General features: G+C 41.1%; 1 protein-coding gene across 1 annotated transcript in view; it reads right to left on the bottom strand.

Moving 5' to 3' along the window:
- TDRD7 (tudor domain containing 7) overlaps positions 1-14,418 on the bottom strand; it is a 90,625-nt gene extending 76,207 nt beyond the window's left edge. The window contains exon 1 of the mRNA XM_036854372.1: positions 14,280-14,418. The gene's annotated coding sequence lies outside the window, so the exon portion shown is untranslated. The remainder of the gene's footprint in view (positions 1-14,279) is intronic.
- Between the last annotated feature and the right edge of the window lie 8,282 nt (positions 14,419-22,700).

Genomic DNA, 22,700 nt, shown 5'->3' with positions numbered 1-22,700 from the left:
GGTACAGCCAGTAAACAAAAAATTCAGTAAGGATATAGAGGAGCTGAACAACACCATCAACCAAACTGGTCTAATTGATATTTACAGAACACTCCATCCCAACATTAGCAAAATATACATTCTTTTCAAGAGCTCATGGGACACTGACCAAGATAGAATATATTCTGAGTCTGAAACCAATCCTCAACCAATTTAGAATAATTGAAATTATACAAAGCGTATTCTATGATCAGAACTAAACTAAATTGGGTATCAGTAACAGAAAGACATGTGAACAATCCCTGTGTATTTGCAAATCTAATAACATACTTCTAAATAACCAAGGGTCAAAGAGGAAAGATCCTCCAAATAACCAGAAAACATTTAAATAAATGAAAACACAGTATATAAAAAATTGCTGGATGCAGTTAAAGCAATATTTGGAGGGAAATTTACAGCATCATATGCTAACATTAGAAAAAAAGAAACATTCCAAATCAATGATCTAATCTGCTACCTGAAGAAAAAAAGAGAGCAAATTATACCAAAAGGAAGTAGATGAAAGGAATTAATAAAGATGAGAGCAAAATCAGTACTGGAATGGTGAAACAGATAAGTAATTAAATAGAAAAAAAGTAAAGGAAAAAAATCATGAAACCAAAACTAGTTCTTGAAAACTTCAATAAAATTGATAACTTCCAGGTAGATTAATCAAGGGGAAAAAAAGAGAAGACACAAATTACTAATAATGCGATTGAAAAGGGGGCCATAAATACAGATCCTTACATATTGTTTAATGTCTACAATCCATACAATTGTAGACATTAAAAAGAGAATATTATGAACAATTCATGCCAATAAATCTGGTAACTTGGATGAAATGGACGAATTCACTGAAAGACAATTTCCAAAGCTCACTCAAGAAGAAACAGATAACCTTAATATCCTTAAGAATATTAGAGAAATTAAATTTGTAGTTAGAAACCTTCACACAAGGAAAACTCAAACCCAGATGGCTTTATTGGAAAATTCTACCAAACACTTCAGAAGGAATTAATACCACTTCTACACAAACTCTTCCAGAAAGTAGAGAGGAAGGGAACACTTCTGAACTCACTTTATGAGGTGAACATTATGCTGATACCAAAACCAAAGACATTATAAGAAAAGTACAGACCAATATCCCTCATGAACATAAGTGAAAAAAATCCTAACAAAATATTAGTAAATCGAATCCAACAATATGTAAGAGAAATAACACACCATGATTAACTATGGTTTACTCTAGGAATGCAAGGTTGGTTCAACACTCATAAGTCAATCAATGTAACTGACTATCAACAGACTAAAGGAGAAAAACCACATGATATCAATAGGTGAAGAAAAGACATTTGACAAAGTTAAAAATCATTTATTTTAATAACTCTCAGAAAATAAGAATAGACGTGAACCTCCTTAAACTGATAAAGAGTATCTGTGAAAAACCCTCAGCTAACATCACATGTAATAGTGAAAGAATGAATGCTTTCTGCTTAAGAATGGGAACAGGGTAAGAATGTCCATTCTCTTCACTCCTATTTATTACCACACTAGAGGTCCTAGCTGGTGCAATCAGACTGATTTCAAAACTTACCATAACAGTATATTAGTCGAAATAGTGTGGCATTGACAAAAGGACAGTCACATCAATGGAACAGAATATATAGACCAGAAATAGACCCACACATAAATGGTCAACTGATTTTTGACAAACATAGCAAGGAATTCAATGGAGAAAGTTCAACAAACAGTGCTGGAACACTATTCATCCATACACAAAAAATGAATCTCATACCAGACACAAAAATTAAATCGAAATGAATCATTTAGGTCCTAAATGACAAAGTTAATACTGTAAAATTTCTAGAGAAAACAGGAATAAATCTTTGTGACCTTGGGATAGGCAAAGAACTTTTAGAGCCATGATGAAAAAACCCGACAAATTGGATCTCATCAAAATTTAAAACTTCTGCTCTTCTAAAGGCTGTTAAGAAAATGTAACTTCCTGGATTTGGCTGAAAATGTAGTCAGTACTGCATCACAGTTCCACTTCTCCTACTTCTGCTTCCCTCACCCTTCTTACCACAGGTGTTAATACCAAGGACACTCCCTAATAAAATTCCTGATAAGCTCTTCCTCAATGAATGCTTCCTGGGGAATCCCACCTGGAACACACACCTCACAGTCACATTCTTTAAGATGTTTGTTTTATCATCTCTACTTTTTCAAACTCACTCTGTAACTTTCTGCAAGGTCTTTTCAACATTTAACACCCTATTAAAAATTCCTCCCAGGAAAATCATACATGACCTTTTTATTATTAATACCCAGGATACCTTAGGACTATCCAGATCTTTTAAAATTACCCAGAATTGTTCTCTCTTTCCTCCTTTTTATTTTTCATTTCTTGAGCATTATTTTGTTTATTTATTTGGGGATTGACATGTACTACTACTATATTTAAAATAGATAAACAACAAGGACCTACTGTATGGCACAGGGAACTCTGCTCAATATTCCATAATAACCTAAATGGGAAAAGAATTTGAAAAAGAATACATACATGTATATGTGTAACTGAATCACTTTGCTGTACACCTGAAACTAACACAACATGTTAGTCAACTATACTCTGACATAAAATAAAAATTAAAAATAAATAGGGGCTTCCCTGGTGGCACAGTGGTTGAGAATCTGCCTGCTAATGCAGGGGACATGGGTTCGAGCCCTGGTCTGGGAAGATTCCACATGCCGCGGAGCAACTAGGCCCGTGAGCCACAATTACTGAGCCTGCACGTCTGGAGCCTGTGCTCCGCAACAAGAGAGGCCACGATAGTGAGAGGCCCGCGCACCGCAATGAAGAGTGGCCCCCACTCACTGCAACTAGAGAAAGCCCTTGCACAGAAACGAAGACCCAACACAGCCAAAAATAAATATAAAATAAATAAATAAATAAAAGATTACTATTAAAAAAATAAAATAAATGTACCCAAAAAAAAAAGAAAAAAAAAAAAGACAAGCCACAGACTAAGAGAAAATATTTTCATAGCATACCTGGTAAAGGACTGGTAGCTAGAATATAAAAACAATACTCACCAGTAGTTCAACCCTTTTTATTGATAAGTAGTAGTCCACTGCATGGATATACCACAATTTGTTTATCCATTCAAATGTTGATAGACATGTGGGGTGCTTCCAGCTTTGGGGTATTAAAAATAAAGCTGCTGGGCTTCCCTGGTGGCGCAGTGGTTAAGAATCCACCTGCCAATGCAGGAGACATGGGTTCGAGCCCTGGTCTGGGAAGATCCCACATGCCGCAGAGCAACTAAGCCCGTGCGCCACAAACAGAGAAGCCACCGCAATGAGAAGACCCCATGCAGCCATAAATAAATAAATAAATTAATTAATTAATTAATTAATTTAAAAAAATAAAAATAAAAAAAATAAAGCTGCTTTCCACTATGCAAAACAGTATTGAGGTTCCTCAGAAAACTAAAAATAGAGTTACCATATGATCCAGAAATCCCACTCCTGGGCATATACCCAGACAAAACTATAATTCAAAAAGATACATGCACCCCTATGTTCATACCAGTACTATTCACAATAGCCAAGACATGGAAACAACCTAAATGTCCATTGACAGATGAATGGATAAAGAAGATGTGGTACATACATAAAATGGAATACTACTCAGCCATAAAAAAGAACGAAATAATGCCATTTGCAGCAACATGGATGCAACTAGAGATGATCATACTAGGTGAAGTAAGTCAGAAAGAGAAAGACAAATACCATACGATATCACTTACATGTGGAATCTAAAATATGGCTCAAATGAACCTATCTACCAAACAGAAAAAAACTCACAGACATAGAGAACAGACTTGTGGTTGCCAAGGGGGAGGAAAGGAGAGAGAGGGATGGACTGGGAGTTTGTGGTTAGTAGATGCAAACTATGACATTTAGAATGGATAAACAACAAGGTCCTACTGTATAGCACAGGGAACCATATCCAATCTCCTGGAATAAACCATAATGGAAAAGAATATAAAAAAAAGAATGTATATATGTGTATAACTGAGTCACTTTGCTGTCCAGCAGAAATCAGTACAACATTCTAAATCAACTATACTTCAATAAAAAATAAATGAAGCTGCTTTGCAAAGATATATATTTTTCTTTCTCGTGTAAATTCTGAGAATTGGACTTTCTGAAGATTTAATACCCATAATATCTATGGAAGGAAAGTATTATTCTCATTCTGTAAATGAGAAAACCAAAGCTCAGAGATGTTAAATAACCAACATATCACAGGATGTATGGAAGCCAGGATTTTAGTCCTGGTCTGTTTGATGCCAAAGCCCACATTCTTTCTATCACATTACCCTGACTGGTACTGAAAAAAATAAAAGACAAAACCCTGAAAAATTAACAACAGGAGACAAGACAATCAAGAAAGTCAGTAAAGTAAACTGAAGAGAAGAAAAAAAACAGTCCCGTGAAATGAACAGTAGACTCAGCCTACTCACAGGTGTGGTATGGATCCCAAGTCAACGAGACAACCGGAGACAGGCACTCTAAATACTAAAAATTCATGGCAGAGAAAGACAACAGCTATAGAGTCTGAGCACCTGCATTACTCCTGATGTCCATCTACATTTTGAGTATGCTGGTGAGAAGGAAAGAGAGGCTGGCTTTGGGACCTATATTTCAAGGTTGTCAGATGTTAAATCTGAAGTATGAACTTTGGCTCTTAAATGGTAAACTCCTGATTACAAGAGAAATGCTTTGATTTACAATGGTTCATGATTCAAAGATCATTGAACTTTGAGTATACAGTTATTTCCTCAAGTAAGCAAAACCACAAAGCGAGCGGGCTGGCCAAGTTTTAATTTGCAAGAGGAGAAACTAAAGGATCACTTGCTAACTTCCTAGTGCCAAGCCGCCTCAACTTTGTCTCTTTGACCTCCACCTTTCCTACCTAGCTATCTACTCTCTTCTTTCCTTCAAACCCAATCCCTCCCATCTACTCATCTAGAGTTCCTCTGAGTAAAACTGGCCTTTGCCTCTTTGTATATCTGCATATCTAAGTGGGCCGTGACTATGAATTATATACACATTATGTGTAGGTATAAAGTCAGGTGGTCAGTGCCCATGTGGGAATATACCCTCTTGGGTGTGAGCAGTGTACCAGGATCAAACTAGACTATTTAGCATATCTGGCTCCTCCCTAGTCAGAACAACTTTAAATTCCCCTGCCACAGTTTCAGTATGAAGGACATACCCATCACCTTCTCTACTGCCTCCTCCTTTCCTTGTTTTTGGAAAGAGCATCGGTTCCATTGTTACCTTCCCACTGTGGTCTACTTTTCCCCAGCTACTTAGCGGGTAGACAGCAACCACTAATTTATGGGGGGGAAAAATCTCTAATAAATGCATTCTATTCAATAATGGAAATCCTATGACTAAAATATAACAGAACTCCAATATGATACTGGCTTGAAATGACAGTTCTAACCCCATCTTAGAAGCTAACCAGAGGCTTGTTCCACAGGTCGCCCTATATGAAAGACTCCTGCTCCCTCCATCCTAAGGAGAGCAATTTCAGGCCACTTTCTCTGAAATGTTCCCCTCTATCTTCCTTATTTCTGTTCTGAAACAGGTGTCATCAGGGATCTCCCAAACACAGCACTTAACACATTTTGGGGAGGGAGAAGGTCATACACCCACATATACAGCTTGTCTAATTGCCACAGAATATAGTAAAAGCTGTAAGGCTTTGCCCAGTGCTTGCTTCCTTAATCCCACCCTCTTCGAATGTGTCTTCTTCTTTGGGGACCTAGACTCTGCCAAGATACAGTAGTCTTATGGCCTCTATCCTGATTATCCTATCCTCCTGCCCCAAGACTATCAGATAGGCTTCATGCAGATAAAAGGTATGTATTTACAGTGAGCAACTGATGATAATGTTAAATAAATAAACAGTGCTAATCTGTGTGGCACACAAGTGCTCATCCTTATTTTTCACTTTTCTCACCCTCCCTAACCTCATGTTTGCCTATCTTCGTTTCTTGGCAACTGTTAGACTAATTTTTCTAAGTTACACTTCCCAACCTGACCTGAGAAATGCTTTGGAAGCCAGGATTTTAGTCCTGGTCTGTTTGATGACCTGAGAGACGCTCCTGCCACACACATAACCTCCTAGTTTCACTCTCTTTAATGCACATATTATCATAGTTAAAATCCACAGTTACGACCAAGGAAGTTCAATGTTTCTTTCAAGAGTAAAGCTACTGACGACTAGTAGATGATACATTGATTCTGACTTTATTTGTGGGAGAGATGGGGGATTGCAGAAGGCTGTGCACACACCTCCTCTTCCTGCTTGTGTTCCCCAAGTTCAATACCACTACGCAAAGAGCACTTATTTTCCTGGGACAAATCCCTTCTTCCCAGCCTTCTTCTTATCTGTAAGATGAAGGGATTTGGTCTTAGTGGTTCTCCACCGCCCCCTCCCCCCACCACTAAGTGACACATGAAGATGGACAGGCTCAGTTCACGGTTCCCCCACTCCTCACCACCTGCACGGTGATCACCCTAGTCCACACCAACCACATTTCTTGCCTGGACTGAGGCAACTGCCTCCGTGCTGGTCTCTCTGCTTCCACTTCACCGATAATCTATTATTCACATCACAGCCAGAGTGATCCTTGTAAATCATAAATCCCATCACATCATTCCTCTGCTCAAAACCCTCCAAGGGCTTCCTGTCTTACTCAGACTAAAGGCCAAAGTCTTCAGAGGGGCCAAAAGGGCCCTACACAATCTGCACCCATCCCACTTCTCTGACCTCAACTCCTCCTCCCCTTTTCTCTCACTCACTCCACTCCACACTGCTTTTCTTTCTGCACTTGCCAGTCCCTCTGCCCCAGGGTCGACACAGCTCATTGCCTCACCTCCTTCAGGTATTTGCTCAAATGTCACCTTCTCAGTACAGCCTTCCCTGGTCACCCTATTCAAAACCAGAACGGTTATGCCAGCTGCCCAGTACTCCCTTTACCCTTCCCCTGCCTTATTTCACTCCGTAGCACTTATGCCATCCAATATTCTTCTTTATTTTACTGTCTGTCTCCCTGACTTGAATGTAAGCTCCATGAAAGCAGGGATTTCGGTGGGTTTTGTTCACTGCTGAATCCCTAGTGCCCAGCCCACAACGAGAGCTCAATACATATTGAGTGAATGAATGAGAAATTCTCCATATAACTAACACCACTCCTTTTCTCTCCTACTCACTAAAATAAGTGTATTGCATGTGAGCAGTTAAAGGAATAATCTTAAATTTAAGTTATTAAAAATTATTTGCAAATTTTAATGATTGTTGTAAACTGACTGAGACAGCCAATTATGTCACCAAGCTGTGATTGAGATCCATCACACAGTTTACTTCTGGGCCTTTCCACTCTGAGCCAGAGTTCTCAATGAGCAGGCTCAGGTCTGGGCCATAGCGTTACTGCAAAATGTCCACATACCCCAATGTGTAAGCAAGCACTGCTTGAACACTGGTAAGTGTCTCATACTTACATGTATTCCTGTTTTTCAAACAGTGTGCAGATACTGTTGAGAGTCACAAACACGAATTGATATTGAATTTACAACAGCTTTTGGTAGTTATATATTTTATCAACCAAAGGATATTAGAAGTATAACTAATCATATGTGAAGTTTCACAAAGTTCTTTTAAAAATTAAAAAAAAGAACCTGATACTTGAGGAGACTGGGAAGCAATGCTTGACCACATGGCTACAATCTGAATTAAGCATCCCTCTCCCTCCCCTTTTTTAAGTATGCTATTTTCATGGAATACTATAATTATCTATTTGTATACAACTTTTTGGAGGGAAGGGCAGTCCCCGGACTATAGGACTGAGGATCTCAAAGATGGTGAGAAACAGATAAGTGCGGTAAAACCTGGAAGGGTAAATGTGGTTGTACATCTTGTTCAGATGTACGTCTTGTTCTCATGTTTGTCAATTTCTTCCAGTCCAGTTTGCAATTCCAACATTAGCAATATCACTTCAGGCACTGAACAAAAAGAACATTACAACTAAAGCTTAAAAAACTTATTATTTTCTAATCTACTATATTGCTATAGAACGCTCTAAATTTTGTTAATTCCTTGGTTATCATGGCATTTTTTGAGGTTTTCTGAAGGTGGCAATTATACTCAAGAACTTTTGGAAACAGTATGCATATAAGAATACTTTCTTCTAACTATACGAATCAAGTTTATCTTGGATATCATCCACTAGAAGCACAAAAGGAAGCTTATCATGGGAATTTCAACTATTAGTGAAGTGCCTCAATGGCAACTCCTCCAAAGTAGCTTCCAAATTTCTTTTTTTTTTTTTAACATCTTTATTGGAGTATAATTGCTTTACAGTGTTGTGTTAGTTTCTGCTGTATAACAAAGTGAATCAGCTATATGCAAATGTATATCCCCATATCCTCTCCCTCTTGCCTCTCTCTCCCACCCTCCTTATCCCACCCCTCTAGGTGGTCGTAAAGCACCGAGCTGATCTCCCTGTGCCATGCAGCTGCTTTCCCACTAGCTATCTATCTTACATTTGGTAGTGTATATATGTCAATGCTACTCTCTCACTTCGTCCCAGCTTCCCCTTCCCCTTCCCCGTGTCCTCAAGTCCATTCTCTACGTCTGTGTCTTTATTCCTGTCCTGACCCTAGGTTCATCAGAACCTTTTTTTTTTTTTTTTTTTAGATTCCATTATATATGGCTTACCATATGGTATTTGTTTTTCTTTCTGACTTATTTCACTCTGTATGACAGACTCTAGGTCCATCCACCTCACTACAAATAACTCAATTTTGTTTCTTTTTATGGCTGATTAATATTCCATTGTATATATGTGCCACATCTTTATCCATTCATCTGTCGATGGACACTTAGGTTGCTTCCATGTCCTGGCTATTGTAAATAGTGCTGCAACGAACCCTGTGGTACAGGACTCTTTTTGAATTATGGTTTTCTCAGGGTATATGCCCAGTAGTGGGATTGCTGGGTCACATGGTAGTTCTATATTTATTTTTTTTAAGGAACCTCCATACTGTTCTCCACAGTGCCTGCATCAATTTACATTCCCACCAACAGTGCAAGAGGGTTCCCTTTTCTCCACATTCTCTCCAGCATTTATTGTTTGTAGATTTTTTGATGATGTGTGGCTCCCAAATTTCTTAAGTTGCCATTTTGCTCTTTCAACTTTCCTACTTATTTCTACTCTCTAAAAGTGTTGTGATAAATACAATTTAGAGTTTAAGAGAATTCAAATTCAAATTATTTTGAGAATGTTATGTTAAGCCCTGGTGACCGTAAGTTAGGTGAGGTTGGGAGAAATAAGGTTGGTTATCTCTTTAAATTCAGGTTAAAATTCTTAAGGGTTTCCCTAGATAATAAAGGGGACGCTTGAGCTGAATAAGAATCCTCTGCTTGAGCAGAGTAAAGTGGAGGTGAATCTGGGGAATTATTTAATCAGAGTATTTTAATCTCAAAAACTGACCAAGGTCAGCAAGCAAAGACCCCAGTCAAGGAGGAAGAAACTGGCCACAAGGATCACAACAGATTGCACTTGACTTTCATGTCCTTCCTCTCACTCTTTTTCTCCTCCTTTCCTTGCCTCTCTTTCTGAATGACAAGTGTCAAAAATAGAGTTATATGTGCTTACCACAATACTTGGCATTTGGTAGTTACATTTTCCTAGAAACATGGTATGGATGGCAAACTACCTATGAATACCTGCATTACATTGCTAAGAATGCAATAATACAGACATTGGTGTACTGGAGAAATTTTTAGTACAGCATCAAAGTTGAAATATTAGCGTTTTCCCAGGTTTTCTTACTTGCCTCATTAACATACTTGACCTGGCAAGCTTAGTAAGAAAGCCACCAGATCTCCTCCAAGATTTCTCACTTAACTAGCAGGCAAAAGCCTCTTAACTGCCATGTCCCACAATGTCCCTGGACATTGTAAAACAGCACAGGACAGGACAGTGGGCTTGACCTCAGAGTAGGGAGCCGAGAGAGAAGCGCGGAATGCTAGTAGGCACCTTCACACCATCTCCTCCAAACTGTTTAGTTTAAAAATGAGGAAACTGAGGTCCAGGGTAATTATTCCAGGCCTCACATATTTTTATGGCCAGACCCACAACAAGAACCCAGGTCTTCTGGCTCCCAAAAATGGGGCATCCTTTCAGACAGCTGCTCCAAACGTACAGAGTTGGCTTCTGAAAGTAAATTTGACTTGGGGAATACGGAGAACAACCCTGGGGCATATTTAGTGATTAGCCCTTAAAGTGGCATGAAATGGGGATCTGACACATTCTGATTTAAGGGTGTGGCACCCAAATCCAAAACACTTGCCAACTGCTGCAAAAATCCAATCCTTTTATACTGTTCCTTTTCTATTTTGCTATACAATTAACCTTGAGTACCCCAAAACGCTAACAATGTGCAAGAAGTAGGGCAAGGATTAGGGGAAAGTAATGACAACCTTTAGGAAAGCAAGGTTTAAACAATGTAAATAGCCTAAAATAATTCTCACTTTCAAAACTGTATTTGTAAATTCACAACTTTTCTCTCTAATACACCTAAAAATGGTCCCAGGAGAGTCTTATTCTGAAGAAGCAGGTTTTGGTGTCCTCTGGATACCTGCCTTTACCATTAGTTGATCCTCCCTGGCTCAATCGTTTGCATGCGATCTGCTTCCTGTAGATGCAGTTTCCTCAGTCCTGCTGCCCAAAGACCTTTAGCCAAGCTGGTGTCACTCCCGTATATGCTCTCTCCTCTCAGTTCCTCTTTTCTCAACTATTTCCAACTGTACTATTTGGCTCATTTTTCTCATTGCATTTTTTTTGTGTCATAAATTTGACTTGAAGAGTGGCACTAAACCCACAAATAAATCTGAAGAATCGTTAGGGTAAACTGAAATCACCAAGCAATCTCTCTTACCTTCTTCAGTCAGCTACTCAATTTTTAGTATCTCCTTAGGGCACATACTTCTGGTAAACGGCTGCCTTCTTCCATGAAGACACTATTTTAGCAACAAGCCAGGCCCTTAAAATTCAGAATGTCTGTGTATCATCTAGTCTATCCCAAACCCCTTATTACAAATCAATAAACTGAGCCTAAGAGAGAGAAGGTTTTTGTCTAAGACTCTTCCAAGGTGATTTCTCATCTTGCAACAGTTTAACATGCTATCTTTTATTTCCAATTATAGTCTATTTATTACCACCTTAATTACTCCTTTATCAACTCTTTTTAAAAAGATAGTTGGGACTTCCCTGGTGGCGCAGTGGTTAAGAATCCGCCTGCCAATGCAGGGGACACGGGTTCGATCCCTGGTCCGCGAAGATCCCACAGGCTGCGGAGCAACTAAGCCCGTGCGCCACAACTGCTGAGCCTGTGCTCTAGAGCCTGTGAGCCACTACTGAGCCCAAGTGCCACAACTACTGAAGCCTGCGTGCCTAGAGCCCGTGCTCCGCAACACGAGAAGCCACTGCAATGAGAAGCCTGTGCACCACAACGAAGAGTAGCTCCCGCTCACCGCAACTAGAGAAAGCCTGCGTGCAGCCAAAAATAAAATTAATTTTAAAAAATCCTGTTTAAAAAAAAAAAAAAGAAAGATAGTAATTAATGCCCTCAGGTGGTGATATACTCCCTCAGGGTATATTTAGAGAGTAGTTTTCTTTTTGTAATTATTGCAATTTCAACCTCCAAATTATCCATGCATTACTAATTACATAGTATGAATAAATAAAGGCTTTCCATAAATCTACATACTGGAGAAAGCTCTGAGATCATAAGTGGCTTAGTTAGGAGTTTGGGTCTTAATCCCAATTCTGCTTCTCATTAGCTATGACCCTTTGAACAAGTCACTTCAGGTCGCTTTTTTCATACGGAAGATGAGGAGGATGGGCTAGATCCATGGTTCTCAACTTTCCCTGGAGTCCTTCAAGTGCTGAAATGGGGGTCCAAAGATCTAACGGAAATCATGGGTTTGCTTCCTCCTGACAAAGCTGCATAGCTAAAATATCGAGTTTGCTTTGGGGTCACACTGAGTATCTTGTGCCGATCAGAAGCTCTAACTGCCATATATCCTCACACACATCTTCAGCTCAAAATGACAAATTATCAATACTTTTAGCTTGTTTGAAAGACAATATTTAAAAAAAATTGGCCCAATGAGGAAATATTGAAAAGAATGAAGCTTTCAAAAGCATAAGGGTGGGAACAGAGGGAGGAGAAAGTCAGTTTTGCATAAGGAAAAACCAATTCACATAAATATGAAATTAGATTTCACTCCAAGCACCAAGGAACTTCTGTCTTTTCTGTATTTATGTGTTGACCCCGAAAGTGCCCAGAGGCAAAACACTCACTCTACGTCAAATCTCAGTTCTTAGAAATAGCACTTGATCAAACACAGAGTAGGCGCTTAGAGTTGGATTATAAAGTATTTTTCCTTTACGTTCATATTAGGTCTCCAACTAGATTATATTGCACAGAGAACTTCTGAGAGGTTCTTCAAGGAGTTTAAATCTCTTGGTACAAAATACAATAGTTCATTCAGCCACGTTCAGCCAGTTCACTTAAAAGGGCATTAGCAGGGATTACATTTCATTTCCCATCTACAGGGACTGAAATCCGAAGGAACCACCAACTGCTGCTTCAGAGTTCACTGTGTTTAACTAGCAAAGAGGGGCGCTGTGGGCTGGCAAAGGGCCCTGGACTGGGGCACAGGAGACGTGGGTTCTAATCCAGCTGACCCCAGAGCAATTCCCTACCCCTGGCACGGTCCTGTGCATGTAACTAATGCTCCATGAATATCAGTTGAATGGAACTGCAAAAATCTCCACCATGTGCCAATTTATATTATATAGAGCACTTAAAGATGTGTCCCTGCATCCAAGAAACTAAACCCAATTATGTAAAATATGGGAAGTTTGGTGGAAGAAAGAGAGTTAACACTTCTTGACTATTGTTATGAGCCAAAGGAATTACAGTAGTTATCTCACAAAAGCCTTGCAGAGTAAGTTATATATTTCCAATTGATAAAGAGAAAACCAGGCTCAAGGAAAGTATGTAATTTGTTCAAGATCACACAATTAGCAAGTGGAGAAGCCCAGGTTCCAACCCAAATCTGCAAAGCCCACGCTATTTGCAGTATGCAACACCTATACATCAAAGCAGCTGGGACTTGGGTCTAGTTCCACCTCTGTCTTTAAGTTGTTGTATATCACTAGGCAAGGCACTTTTCTGCAGTTTTTCCACCTGCACGAAAGGGGCGAGGGGGGGGGTGAAGGATAGGGATGGAGGGATGACTCAGGTCAGTGGTGTTTTTGTTTTGTAGAGTGGCTTTCATAATCCTTTTGGGCCAAGACTTTTTCTAATATAGCTATTTCCCTTTCCGGTTCTTTGAAATTGTTTGGGAGTGAGTGGTGCCCTTGGTTATGTATGGAAATGTATTGTACCTACTCACTCAAGGGGATCGGAGCAGAACAGTTGTGCCGGCTCCACGCCCCCTCCCATTAAATTGAGGCTGAGAACCTGACCCTATTGGGGAACACGGTGAAAGTTAAGATAACTCACTCATGGATTCATATTTCCCTCCTAACTTGGAGCTCTGTACCCACCCGGGGCTCAGGTGCTCACGGTTTGAGAGAAACGGATAGTATTTGTGTCCTGCACTGCTCCAGCGGCCTGGAGGGGCGGGTCTGTAAAGAGAGGAACTTAAAAGCTCACGGTGTGGGAGTTCAAACAGCCAGGGGGCTCGGATATCCCTTGCTCCGGGCGGGCAGCTGGCGCCCGCCCGCCGGTACCGGGAACCACTTCCTGGTCAGCACCTCCCATCCCTGTCCACACACCCGCCCTCCCCCTGCTGCACTGCCCCCACTGCACTGTTTCCCAGGCGGCAGGGGTCCGTCCGACTCCCAGGTGAACCCCAGACGGTCCCATCAGAGATTTAAAACACAACGCTCTGGAACCCCAACTCCCCTGGCGCCCAGCCCACTTTCCGGGGTGGGGACCAGGGCATCCTCTGCGGCTGCAGGGAAGAGGCCCCGGGTCCGTTCGAGTCCCGCTCGGGCCACTGTCCCGCTTAGTCACCCAGGTGCGCCGCGCCCGCCCGAAACCTCGTCCGACCTCGCCTGGCACCTGTCGTTCCCGCAGCCAGCAGGACCTGCGCTCACCTCGTTCTGCGGGCCCGCAGCCCGTCCCCGCGCCTCTGGGCCCGGCTCCCACCGCTGTCTCCGCCAGGGCTACAGCCGCGGCCGCCGCCCACTTTCGGTTTCCCCACACGGCTGAAGCAGCCGCCGCGGCTCTGGAATCACCTCAAACCCCCGCCCCGCCCTGCTCGGCCCCGCCCCACTCCGCCCCGCCCCAAGGGCAGACCGGCCTCGGCTCTGCGCACGCGCGGGCACCCCGGCGGCGTCGGCCCACGCCGGCGTCCGCGCGTGGGAAGGGAAACCGACGCCGCCTAGCGGTTTCTGCGCGTGCCCACGCACTGGCCGACGGCGGAAGGCGACTGCGGGGCGGGAGCAGGAGCGCCTCCTCGTGGACAACGCAAGGACCGGCGGGCCGGGAAGGTGCGGGCCGCAGCCGTCGTTATTAGCACTTACGCGCTCCTGCTATTGCGTTTCACTCGTCAGAAGTTTCATTCAGTTCTTGCTTATTCTTTTCTTCAATTCTGGGGCAGTTACTTTTTATTCTCCTAGATACCCACCTGGTCCGCTCATTTCCTTTAGGTCTGTTCTCAAGCGTCACCCTTGGGAGGAGGGTGGCCACAATCTCAAAAATGTCAGTCTCCTTCCCTGACATTTCCTGTCCCCCTTCTCAGCTTTCTCTCTCCTTGGCACCTGTCTAGCACACTATATGTGTTTTACTTATCTTTTCATTGTTTACTGTCCTCAAATTAAAGCTCTGTGAGCTCAGGGATCTTTGTTTTGTTCCCCAATCTATTCCCACGAGCCTAGGATAGTCCCAGGCACATGATAGGCTGACATAAACATCTGTCAAATACATTCATTCATTCACTCATTCCTTATAAAATTATTGAACACCTACTATTTATTCACATATTTCTTCTGTACATTAATTCTACCAATATTTATTGGGCATATTGGTTTGTGTCCCTTAAACCAACAGTGAACACTTCTCTACATTCATTCTATATGCATTTACGGAGAGCCTGCTATTTATTCAAACAGTATTTTTCACAGCTTTATTGAGGTATAATTGACATACTGTAAACTGCACATATTTAAAATGTACAGTATGATGTTTTGGTATATGTATACAGTTGTGAAACTATCACTTCCATAAAAATAATGAACATATCCATCACCCCAAAAAAGCTTCCCCATGCACCTTTATAATCCTCACCCTATGTGCCTCACTGTCCCTTGCCCTCCCAACTGCTGGTTTGCTTTCTGTTGCTATAGATTAGTTTGCTGTTTCTAGAATTTTATATGAATGGAATCATACAATACGGGCTGTCTTTTTGCTGGGGGTGGGAGGGTATGCAACTTCTTTCACTCAGCAGAAGCATGTTGAGATTCATCCATGTTGTTGTGTGCACCAATAGTTTGTCTTTTTATTGCTGAGTAGTATTCCATTGTATGGATGTACTACACCTACCATATGACCCAGCAATTCTATTACCACGGTTTACCTAAGGGAAATGAAAGCATATGTCCACACAATGACCTGGACAAGAATATTCATAGCAGCTTTGTTTGTAATAGCCAAAAAATGAAAACAACACTAAGTGTCCATCAGTAGGTGAATGGACATTTGTATATATGTATATACAACCAGTATGTACTGAACAGCTGCTGTTAAGTAACAGAATTTTGTGCTTGCAGAGCTTCTGATTCAGTGAAAAGAGGCAGTGGGCAATGAAGAGGGACACTGGAAGTAGATTATGGAAGGCCTGATAGCCCATGCTCAGGAGTTCGGGCTTTTTCTCAAAAGCAATGGGAAACTGTTCAAAGTCTTCTCTGAACACTGCTTGCTCTCTTTTATACCCCTTATCTAGTCCCTGACAAAGTCTGCTGAAATATCTCTCCCTGGCACTTCTTTCCATCCCCACTGCTGTATTTCAGTCTATTTCAGATCTCTTCCTTCTCTCCCCTCCAGTCTGCTCCGAACACTGCAGTGGATTTAATAGACCTAAAATACAACCAGACACAATTTGGACTCTGCGGTGCTCATAACATCCTCTGGCTCCACATTTAAGATGGGAAAGATGTAAAAAGCAGCTCCCAATTGAAAGAGTGCCAGTTGGAGTAGGAAATTAGGATAAACTCGAGTCCAATATGTAAAATAAATCATAAAATGATATGTGTTGACCCCAAGTCTGAGATCCTTTATCATTGCAAAAAAGAGTTCCATGTTTGGACTGTCCTATATATAAAGAAAAATAATGCTCTGCAGCTAGTTTTTTTAAAAAAGTCAGCTGTATTGGTGAATAATTTACATATAATACATATTTTAAATGTAGAGTTTGATGAATTTTGACAAATGTATTCAGACATGTGACCAGCACCACAATCAAGATATCGAACAAGTTCACCATTCCAAAAAAATTCCTTGTGCCCCTTTACAGTTAATTTCCTCCTCCTACCTCCAACCCCTAGCAGCCACTGATCTATGTCACTATAGCTTTGCCTTTTCTAGAATGTCATATAAATGGAATCATACAGTTTGTAGTCTTTTGTGTCTGGCTTCTTTCCCTTGGCATAATGCTTTTGAGAATCACCAGGTTGTAAACATATATCAGTAATCTGTTCCTTTTTATTGCTGTATAGATATGTCACAATGTGTTTATCCATTCACATTTGATATACCTTTGTGTTGTTTCCAGTTTGGGGCTGTTGTGAATAAAACTGCTATACCAATCACATGCAGGTCTTTGTGTGGTCATGTGCTTTTCTTGCATAAAGTCTTAGGAATAGAATTGCTAGCTGTAGGATAAAGTGTGTGTCTGACTTTACAAGAAACTGTCAAATTATTTTCTAAAGTGACTACATCATTTTGGGCTCCCCTTCTTCTACCTTCCTGCAATGTATGAGAATTCCAGTTGTTCCAAATCCTCTCCAATACTTGGAATTGTCAGACTTTTTAATTTTAGCCATTCCAGTGGATCTGTAAAGATATCACATTGAGATTTTAATTTGCATTTCCCCATAACTAATGATATTGAGCATCTTTTCATGTGTTTATTGCCCCTTCAGATATGTTCTTGGGTGAAGTGTCCATTCCGGCAGGTAGATTTTTGGCTGAGACATATCAGGAGGTTCTCAGAAGTCCTTGGGTAGTTGACATAGCAAGGACAGGCTAGGAAGTTGTTTTTATTTTCTTTGGGAATGGTCCAAGGCCCAGGGAGTTCAAGAATTAATTCCCATGCCCTGGATATAATTGGATTTCAGGGAAATTAAGGGACATCAGAGATGACACAAATTGGCTACTCTTTAAACACAAGGGTTCTTACCATTTTGTGGGGAAGGGAGTCAGAATATGTGAAAGCAACAGATAGATACAAAATTTGGCACATGATTTCAGAGAAGGTTTCAGTAGACTGAAGTCCTACTATGAACCCCTGTTAAAAACTTCCTTAGATGAAGGCATATGTCATGAGGCCATAAAGCAGAATTTTCAGAATGGACAAGACCCAGGTGGAAGGCATTCTCTCCCAGCAAAAGCTCAAGCTCATCCTTGGAAGACAGGAGTGGGGGCCAGGAGCATCTGGGTCACTCTTTCAGGAAAGGCAGGCACACTTCCCATCCCCAAGGGCTGTCAAGAGGTCCTTAGTGGTCTGCTCAGGTGGCTTTCAGGGGTAGGCAAGGCGGATAGTAGGGGGATCAAGAACAGCTGGCCAGTAGGCAGCAGCCTGGCAAGCATTCTCTGCCCATCCAGATACTTCCCAAGAGAGGTTATCATAGAAAGGGCATGCCCAGGTGTGAGGCCCAAGGATGAGGAAGGAAGATGGATTTGTTGCGAGCTTATCCTGGGCTGAGAAAGGAGGAAATATTTCAAGTGTGAAACCTTCATCTAAAGCCCTTCATGCATTTTTATCCACACTTGGGGAGACCGTTTGTTTGGAGAGAGCCACCACATTGGACACAAACACCAAAACATCTGTAAAAAGCAGACAGAACCAAAGCTGTTGGTTGAGTTGAATCTCTGTCCCGCCATCCCTTCCTTCTCTCAGTTCAGCAAACACCATTTAGAATTAAGGGGAAATAGCAACAACGTTCCAAGAACATACCTGTGGCTCACTTTGTTTTTATCTCACCTGATGGATGTTTTGGTGTTTGCAATAGAGCCCAAGAAAGAGACACACCTCATCCTCCCTCTCAGAGCCTCTCTGACTTTACAGCTGCCATAGGTAGCTCTCCCACCCTCCAAAATTTAGAGAGGCAATTTTAGACACCTCTGGTTGCCCTCATCTCACTTCCCATCTGATTTTGCCTGTATCTTCTCTATATTGTCTCCAAAAAGAAGACCAAACCCAAAACTCTCGTTTCTATCACTTTATGTACAACAAAATGAGCCCCCGGGACTTGGCTGTGGTATTATTCAGTGCCTTATGTAATTCCTTTCCCGGGAAATCTTCCTTGAAGTCCCCACCTGAAAGTGGGGCTGTGGCTAAGCTCCTGGAGCCCCTTATTTATCCCTCAAACTTGTTTGCAGTGGAGGAGGATGTAGGAAGTGATTCTATGTCTTATCTCCCTTGTGAACAACTTGAAAAGATTTTATTCATCTTTTTACCCTGAGTTATTTAACTGCAAATAATTTTAGTAATAACAATTTTAACTCCTTCTTGAAGCTAGACAACAACATGTTCAAAGGTATGTATGTGGATGAAGCCCAGCCTCCTGGGTATTTTTGCTTACATAAAAGGTCAGGAAAAATAGATCCATGACAAAAGGAATCTTTGGACAGATCTACTTTTGGTGAATCATTGACATCATGATCACTCCCTCTCCCATCAGCTATTGCCTCATGAACAAAATGCAGAGAAATTTCTAGACAATTGCATTCGTTTTAACTGAGTAAGGAGAAACAAACTAAAACAAAACAAAAAACAAAAGGGAGAGATTCTGGGAATCCTGCTAAAATCCAGGCTCTGGTAAAGCTAAGGATGTGCTGAACAAGCAAAACTCCCTAATCTGCGCACAAAGACCTCCAAGGTGAGTCAGCTGAAAGAGGCTAATCCCCAGAAGGGACTGATTGCTAAAGCTGTAGAGGCCACACAGGCACCGAACACTGGAAAACAGGGGATAATGAAAGCTTAAAGCCATACTGTGTAGAGAAAGGTCCTAGACTGACAGGGGAGGGTCTTGGCTCTCTAAGAGATCTTCTCTGTCCCTTCTTGAGCTGTGGGTCATTCACACAGCTCAGCCTTGGACAAGGCCCAGATATAAGGATGATTCCAAGGATGCAGACATTGAGTTATCAACTGGTTAAGGGCCCAGTTGTGGGGTAGGGCATGGAGGTGGCATAACAAATACTGTAAGCAAGGCAACCAACTACAGTATTAATGATTCTGTAACAGTCAATAAACCAGTTGGTACAAAAATTATACTCTACTAGATGTTAGGGGTGAGGAAGGAAGGAGGCAGGGAGAAGAAACCACATAGCATACAGCAGGTGCTCCATGCAGGTTAGCTGACCCTGAAATCAAAGAAGCAGACAGTGCTCACAAAGTGTGGGTTCGGATTAAAAGTGTACTATTCAGGGAGGACCTTTGCCCCTGTGCTGTTTGACTTTGGGTAAATCATTTGGGGCTTGGTCTTTTGTTAAATTGGGAGCCCTTTGGTCTTGTTCTAGCCTCAGATTCCCTTAAGTGGCAAAGTTAACCCAATAAATAGCAAAAGAGCATTCTCTTGGGGCTGTTTGGTCAATTCCCATTCATCAGTGGTTCTCTGTGGGAGCAACATCTCCCTCCAGGGGCACTTTGGACTTTCACAAGGTTATTTTTGGTTGTCACAATGATCAGGGGCACCTCCTGGCATTTAGTGGGCCAGGTGGACACTTATTGTCCTGCTGTGTACAGAACAGTCCCCCATTTTGCAGAAGTTTCTCTAACCTTGTCCTTGTCCTAATCCACATGTGACTGTCTTGCCAGTCACTCATGTAGAGGAAAAAACTCTGCTTTACATATAAATACCAATAACTTTTTCACAGTTTTACTATACAGTCAACTTTCTAGGCTATTTTATCTGTGAATTTCATTTCAGGGGAGTAGAAGAGGGGATTACAAAATATTTTTTATAAAAGAGTCATATTGAGTTGGGTGCTGCTTCTAGAAACCCCCCAGCAGCCAATCCCACCCAAAGAGAAGCTGAACAAGACATTCTTATTTACTCGAGCAGACATAGGTTTGGATACATGTGCTTCTTAGAGTTCTGCATCACACCACTACCACATTACCTGATATTCCCCAGCACTCACCACCAGTTGAGGAAGATAAAACCACTCTTTTGGGGGTTCTTCCTGGAGTTCACTTCACACTAAGTCATATCTCCCCACGACATGTAAAGGAGCTGGTCTTCCTCCCAATTGTCTTCTCATGCCCTCACACTTAGTCTTTTTCATTTAAAACTGGATCCCTGGTTCTCAGCAGCAACTTCCTTAAAACAGGATGTTTTATATTTGCAATTAGAAATTTATAACACCTGGGGACTAGCTATTGTCTAAGAAAGGAGCTAGCTAGCTGCTGGCCAGGGTAAGCCACTAGAGGAGATTTTCTCTAGCAAAGTGGTTCTTAATCTGAGAGCAGTACAGTATGTCAGCACTAACACAGAATTTCCCTCTCTCTGTGCAGTACATGTGGCTGAAAATGTGTTTGAAGGTTGAACTATAAACCACTTGTTAATATCACAGTAATTATGGGAGCTTTATTTACAAAGCATATATATTTATATATAGCTCTAATCATGGTGACTGCAATGTTCCAGCACTTGGCACATATAGGCAGGCTAACAATAAATATTTATTCAACAGATGTCAAGTCCATCCTCTTCCTGAAATGCCATGCCACCTCTTTGTATATCTGATGAAGGAAATAAGGGACTTAAGAAACAAATGAAGGAAAATGTATAAAAAGAATAAAGGCCACATGAAAAGCTGCTCAACATCACTAATTATTAGAGAAATGCAAATCAAAACTACAGTGAGGTATCACCTCACACCAGTTAGAATGGGCATAAGAAAATCTACAAACAACAAACGCTGGAGAGGGTGTGGAGAAAAGGGAACCCTCTTGCACTGTTGGTGGGAATGTAAATTGATACAGCCACTATGGAGAACAGTATGGAGGTTCCTTAAAGAACTAAAAATAGAATTACCATTTGACCCAGCAATCCCACTACTGGGCATATACCCAGAGAAAACCATAATTCAAAAAGACACATGCACCCCAATGTTCATTGCAGCACTATTTACAATAGCCAGGTCATGGAAGCAACCTAAATGCCCATCGACAGATGAATGGATAAAGAAGATATGGTACATATATACAATGGAATATTACTCAGCCATAAAAAGGAACGAAATTGGGTCATTTGTAGAGACGTGGATGCATCTAGAGACTGTCATACAGAGTGAAGTAAGTCAGAAAGAGAAAAACAAATATCGTATATTAACGCATATATGTGGAACCTAGAAAATGGTATAGATGAACCGGTTTGCAGGACAGAAATAGAGACACAGATGTAGAGAACAAACATATGGACACCAAAGGGGGAAAGCGGCGGGGGGTGGGGGTTGTGGTGTGATGAATTGGGAGATTGGGATTGACATGTATACACTGATATGTATAAAATGGATGACTAATAAGAAAAAAAATAAAAAATAAATATAAAAAATAAAAGAAAATAGGACTATTCAAGATTTAATTTCTTCTTGTTTTAGTTTTGGAAAGTTATATTGTTAAGATGAAAAGACAACCCTCAGAATGGGAGAAAATATTTGCAAACAAAGTAACGGACAAAGGATTAATCTCCAAAATATACAAGCAGCTCATGAAGCTCAATATCAAAAAAACAAACAACCCAATCCAGAAATGGGCAGAAGACCTAAATAGACATTTCTCCAAAGAAGATATACAGATTGCCAACAAACATATGAAAGAATGCTCAACATCATTAATCATTAGAGAAATGCAAATCAAAACTACAATGAGATATCATCTCACACCGGTCAGAATGGCCATCATCAAAAAATCTACAAACAATAAATGCTGGAGAGGGTGTGGAGAAAAGGGAACCCTCTTGCCCTGTTGGTGGGAATGTAAATTGATACAGCCACTATGGAGAACAGTATGGAGGTTCCTTAGAAAACTAAAAATAGAACTACCATACGACCCAACAATCCCACTACTGGGCATTTACCCTGAGAAAACCATAATTCAAAACGAGTCATGTACCGCAATGTTCATTGCAGCTCTATTTATAATAGCCAGGACATGGAAGCAACCTAAATGTCCATCAACAGATGAATGGATAAAGAAGATGTGGTACATATATACAATGGAATATTACTCAGCCATAAAAAGAAACAAAATTGAGTTATTTGTAGTGAGGTGGATGGACCTAGAGTCTGTC

Source organism: Balaenoptera musculus, chromosome 6 (assembly GCF_009873245.2).
Source record: "Balaenoptera musculus isolate JJ_BM4_2016_0621 chromosome 6, mBalMus1.pri.v3, whole genome shotgun sequence".
In the NCBI taxonomy this organism is placed as follows: Eukaryota; Metazoa; Chordata; class Mammalia; order Artiodactyla; family Balaenopteridae; genus Balaenoptera; species Balaenoptera musculus.
Note: the sequence above shows the minus strand (reverse complement) of the source record. Positions and strands in the feature narration are given on the sequence as shown.